This window comes from Gymnodraco acuticeps, unplaced genomic scaffold (assembly GCF_902827175.1).
Source record: "Gymnodraco acuticeps unplaced genomic scaffold, fGymAcu1.1, whole genome shotgun sequence".
Taxonomy (NCBI): domain Eukaryota; kingdom Metazoa; phylum Chordata; class Actinopteri; order Perciformes; family Bathydraconidae; genus Gymnodraco; species Gymnodraco acuticeps.
The window spans coordinates 154,174-160,173 of NW_022991186.1; positions in this window are offsets into that span (position 1 = coordinate 154,174).

A 6,000-nucleotide genomic window follows, 5' to 3' on the forward strand; every position below is an offset into this window, starting at 1 on the left:
TTTCCCCTCCGTCCTCTTTCCCCTCCGTCCTCTTTCCCCTCCGTCCTCTTTCCCCTCCGTCCTCTTTCCCCTCTGTCCTCTTTCCTCTCCGTCCTCTCTCCCCTCCGTCCTCTTTCCTCTCCGTCCTCTTCCCCCTCCATCCTCTTTCCTCTCCGTCCTCTCTCCCCTCCGTCCTCTTTCCTCTCCGTCCTCTCTCCCCTCCGTCCTCTTTCCTCTCCGTCCTCTTCCCCCTCCGTCCTCTTTCCCCTCCGTCCTCTCTCCCCTCCGTCCTCTTTCCTCTCCTCTAGGGCTGCTCGATTATGGCAAAAACCATAATCTCGATTATTTGGGTCAATAATTGTAAATGCGATTATTCATTGACTTTGAAAACATCCATTTATTGGAGAAAAAAAATGTGAACAGTATGTTTTTAATTACCCTGAACTTTAAGTATAATTCAACTGAGAATAATAAATAATAAAAAAATAATCGTTTTATTTCGATTACGTTGTTTTCGTAATCGTTGCAAACCATAATCGTAAACGCGATTAAAATACGATTAGTTGAGCAGCCCTACTCTCCTCTCTCCCCTCCGTCCTCTGTCCTCTCGTCCTGCAGGGATGTCTAATCTGCTGCATGGTCACGGTCGACAGATTGCCGGATGTTTCAAAGCCCGTTGCTGGCTGGACTTCAAAGTTCCATGGATACAGAGACTTGAGGAGGTGGGAGTAAATTGAGGTCTGCCATGAGGAGGAAAGAATTTGAGGGGCTCTGCTTTTTCTTTTGAATTTCATGGGGTGACACCAAAAACGTATGGTCTCAAAATGAAAGGCTTTTTTGATCAGTGAGACTCTGAAGATCACCTGGGGGTGATGTAAGCACACGTGGATGTCAAGCTGTAAATGTGCTTTTTTTTAATGAGGTCTCTCAACGTTGACACTCGTAAATAACCTGTAAAGCTTAATGCATTTAAATTAAAGTTTGACCCGTAATTTATCATGAATCACATGACAGAGAAAAGGGAGCTCGCATAAATCTGCACAAGTTACATGTATAAACTATTGGACATCAGTATCAACATCACTTCCTCTGTGTAATAGCAGACCTTATCCACGACAAATGTTCTGCACTCGTTCTCTAGGTGTGGGGAAAACAGAGGAAAGGCATTTTGCAGAATCATGCATCAATGTTTTGAAGTTTCACAAGGACATGGTTACCACTGTAGGAACAGATAGTGTTAGCAATATGATAGCGGCAGCAACAATACAAGCATATGTGTAGGGCACATTAAACAAAGGGGAATCACAGCGGCTCTCCATCACAGCGGCTTTGTCAATGCGTTGGCTAAGTGCAAGAAAATGTACAAACTTCAGGCCAATAATTCAGAAACCGTGTTTTAAAAAAAGTGAAAAATGCTCATTTCTCTTACCAGTTTGTCGTGCATTTCCTTTTAGATTTACAGCACTAGCTTTATCGGTTCATAAAAGCAACAAGACTGTATGAATGACTGTCTTTATAGATAGATAGAACTGGAGGGATGAACCCCTCTGTAATGGTCTCACATGCAGAGCACACAGTGACATGTGTTCTCTGCTTTTAACCCATCCTAGCACCAGGAGTCTAGCACTAGGGGCAGTGGGCAGCTAGTGTACAGCGCCCGGGGAGCAATGGGAGTGAAGGGGGGTGTTCGGTGCCTTGCTCAAGGGCACCACGGCAGGGCAGGAAGTAGGGCTGTGTGATTATGGCAAAAATCATAATCACGATTATTTGGGTCAATAATTGATATCACGATTATTCATTGACCATTTATTGAACTTTAAAACAAATAATATTTGACCAATAAACAAGATCAACAAATATGTTGGAGCGCACTTCCAAAACCATACTAAACATATATTATTAATATGATAAATACAAATAAATTAGACCAAAATAAATGAAATCAAACATGTTGCAGTGCACTGTCACAACCTACTGAACACTCCTTAACATATAGCCAACATTTTGGTAAAACATATTCATTATTCCACTCAGTTAAACGTTGAAGGCTGGCCAACCGTCATGGTCCAGAAGTAACAGGAAATAAATGTTGAACTACAATTTAAGACCAAATAAAAATGTTTAGGCCACCATGGCAAATGCTGGTAGGGCTGCTCATGTCATCTCTTAAAGATGCTTTTGCGAAGAAACACCAGGCCTGTTTACATGGTCTGGTTTCAGAGATGAGCGCAGGCAGGTGACGATATTGCCACCTGTACTGAAGACCCTCAGCCACGCCCCGACACATGGGGTGACGCCGGCCAATCACAAAGCTTTGATGCGTTCAAGTGCATTATTCTGGCACAGGAAGATTATGTTACAGGACATTAACGATAAAAACAGAATATTGTTGTTCTATTTTTAGACACATCTCGCGATCGACTGGTTGGGCACCCCTGGGCTAGACCATAGGTCTGTTGTGGTGGCAAAGTAGTCAGCTGAAGCCACATCTCTCTCAACTTCCCCACGGCATTTGTCACATAATACCTGCTGAAATAATACCGAGACACCATCGCGTAACGCTTGTCCAACGTGTTGACAAGTTGCTTAAAGCCCTGGTTGCTAACAGTGCTAACTGGGCACAATATCTTTAGCGATGTGAAATGTAATGGCACCTGTAATATCTCTGTGTCTCTGCGAGCTCGTCGCGTAGGCCGTCGCTCTGTACAATGCGTCCTGAATCGATGACTGTGATGATGTGGTGGATGAAGTCGAGCGGGCATCTGCTTTTTGTTGTATTACTGCCCGGTCGTATTGCACTTTGTGGTTGTATTTCAGATGATTAAAGAGATTGGTTGTGTTAGCGTGTGGTGCCAACACAACCTGGTAACAAATCCTGCACTGTACTTTGTTTTGCTCCACGTCGGACTCCTGAAAGCCAAAGTACTTGCAAATAGTGGAAATAGTTGTACCCTTCTTTTTAACGAGTTGCTGCTCTTGTTCTGACATCTTCGCTTGCGCTGAACACTCACAACACATGTCACTCCCACGTGGCCGAGTGGGCTTTTAGGGAGGGGCGAAGCGCACCCAGCTAAATAATCGTATTTTGTCAATTATGCTGTTTTCATAATCGTCGCAAGCCATAATCGTAATCGCGATTAAAATACGATTAATTGCACAGCCCTAGCAGGAAGTGAACTGGGACCTCTTCAAGTAGCAGTCCACACTCCATATGTAGGTCTGGTCGGGGATTGAACCGGTGACCCTACAGCTCCCAGTCCAAGCCCCTACTGGCTGAGCCGCTGCCACAGTTGTTTATTTCGGTTTACAATGTTTAAACACTAACACATCATTTTACTATTTGTTTGACAAACTGCTGCCAAAATCCACAGTGCAGGGAGAGGTTGATTATGAGTCCGACACATTCCTCCACTGTCATGCAAAGTTCATTCACTGAGAGGAAACAGGTCAGTCTGAATTCTCCTTTCTATCTCCTCTTTTGTAAGAGTATAATATTATCAACACCGCATCTACTGAACATTATTCAGCTGCATTCACAGTGTCACACACACACACACACACACACACACACACACACACACACACACACACACACACACACACACACACACACACACACACACACACCATACTCTGGACTGGAAAAGCTGAACTTTACAACTTTACTTTCACACATCCTTATCCCCTGAAATACACTCCTAAACTGAGTGACAAAGGACAAAAAAGACTTCTCCCCTCCCCCACACTCACTCAGTCAATCCCCAGGATGTATTGATGTTTTGTGAGTTAACTTGTTTGTATGTATTGGAGTTAAGTTTATCTGGTGAATGGTCTGTGACATGAGTATGTTGGTTTGATGTACTGATTTATTATTTGGAGTTAACAAAAATACAGACATTTGATGTTGAAAGTGAATTGATTTATTATTTTTCCTTTGTAAAATTCAGTAGCTCGGTCACCGGGCTATCCCTCTTTTTCTGTGTCTAAAACGTTTAATTTATTCGTTCAGGGATGAGACCTACGCTACAACAGGATGTCTGGATTTCAAAGATGTGGGCGATGTGGTTATATTGTCTTTGTTAGAAATTCACCCAGAACTTTTATTTTGCCACAGATTTCTCTTATTAAATGAAAATTAGATTGGGTGATGATTCAATCCCCCTTTATTCTTAGATAACACTCATAACATTTTAAATATTTAAAGTGGACCTATCATGCTATATTTCGGCAATTAGCATAGGTCTCAGATATATAAAAAACATGTCTATGAAGTGTTTTGCTCAAAATACCAAACCTATCACCCATTCTAGCCATGCCTCGTATCCCTCTATTTCACTTCCTGTTTCAAAAGTGCTGATTTTGGATATAAAGCTTTAAAAATATATATATATTGGAAAAATAAAGGAGGGGCTGAGCTCATGCGGGACCCGGCAGCTACTGTCTAAACTAAATACTGCCGTGATGAAACTCCATATCATGGATTATCAAGGATTCTCTCTGAAACAGTTTGGAGCTCAAAGGCTTTCTCTCTTGCCGGTTATACCACAAGGTGAGTTCCTTTCTACTTCCTGCTTCTTCACACACATGCTCTCCAGTACAGGTTAGCTCTGAGTGTTAGCGATGCTAATGTAAACACCGACCATATTACGTCCTAAAACAGTCGGGCATTGTTTCTGATAGCAACGTTTCTGATTAGGCCGTGGGTCCACATTTCAGATATTACGTCATATCGGACGCAAATCTGGATCAGCTCCGTTGTTCCCCGTTTTTAGAGATTTGGGAACGGAGGAAAAGAGAAGATTTTATCTTCTGATGCTGCGTGAGTTCCCTGACACACCGGGGGACACATACTTATGTATAAAAGACATCAAAAAGTGCATTTTGCATGATAGGTGCCCTTTAAGTAAATGCCAGGTGAAGACAATTCTGTGTGTTTGTGTGCATTCTGTTCTGTATTGGCAAGCATGTTCTGAAAAGTTTAATAGGAACTTAATTAGCATTTCTGTTTTTTTAATGTGTTCTAAGGACAGAGATCTTGTCGTGAATTTCAATTTATTCTGATCCATGTTTTTATTTAATGTACAATATTGCTGTAGCACTTGCTGAGACACAAACTCATAGGCATTTAGGGTTATTAAAAATCCTTAATGCTCGATTGCAGCAATTAAAGATTCACTCTGTACTTATAACTCAGTCAAATCTGAACACACAGACATGATGCAATTTGTCTTAGTCACACTGTCGATAGAAATCAAATCTCAATCTGTTACGAAAAACCAATTGATATGAACTTTTTCACTGAAAAGACGGTGCTTATTTTTGTCGGTCTTATTCAAGCACCCATATGCTTTTAAAATGTTGTTAAGAGGCAGTTGAGCCTTTTGACGAAGGTGATTACCTCTCAACAAGTTTCATAATTGCTTTCAAAAGGTCCACTAATCGGAGTCCATGATTACAATGAGCCCTGATTGCAAATATCCTTGAGCTTGGACCCTGCCATTAATCAAATACATCTTAATGTGCAGCAAGGTAATTACTTTAAATGGACTCCTGGGGTTTGGGATCAGCCTATACATTATCCCCCTTCTTGATGTTTGGAAATGGGCAGTCGATATATGCAGACGGACACGGACACGGACACAGACGGACACAGACGGACACAGACGGACACGGACACAGACGGACACGGACACACAGACACACGGACACGGACACACGGACACAGACACACAGACGGACACAGACGGACACGGACGGACACGGACGGACACGGACGGACACGGACGGACACGGACTGACACGGACACAGACACAGACGGACACAGACGGACAGACACAGACGGACAGACACAGACGGACAGACGGGACACACACAGACAGACCCGTGAGAGTGTTAGATGTCAATAGTGCGCTTGTAGCTTCGCCCTGAGGTAAAGGTTAGTTAGCTTTAGAGGATGTTATCATTAACCGTGGCTTTGTTACCAACAGCTGTGATTGAGTTTGATCTCAAACTATTCAACT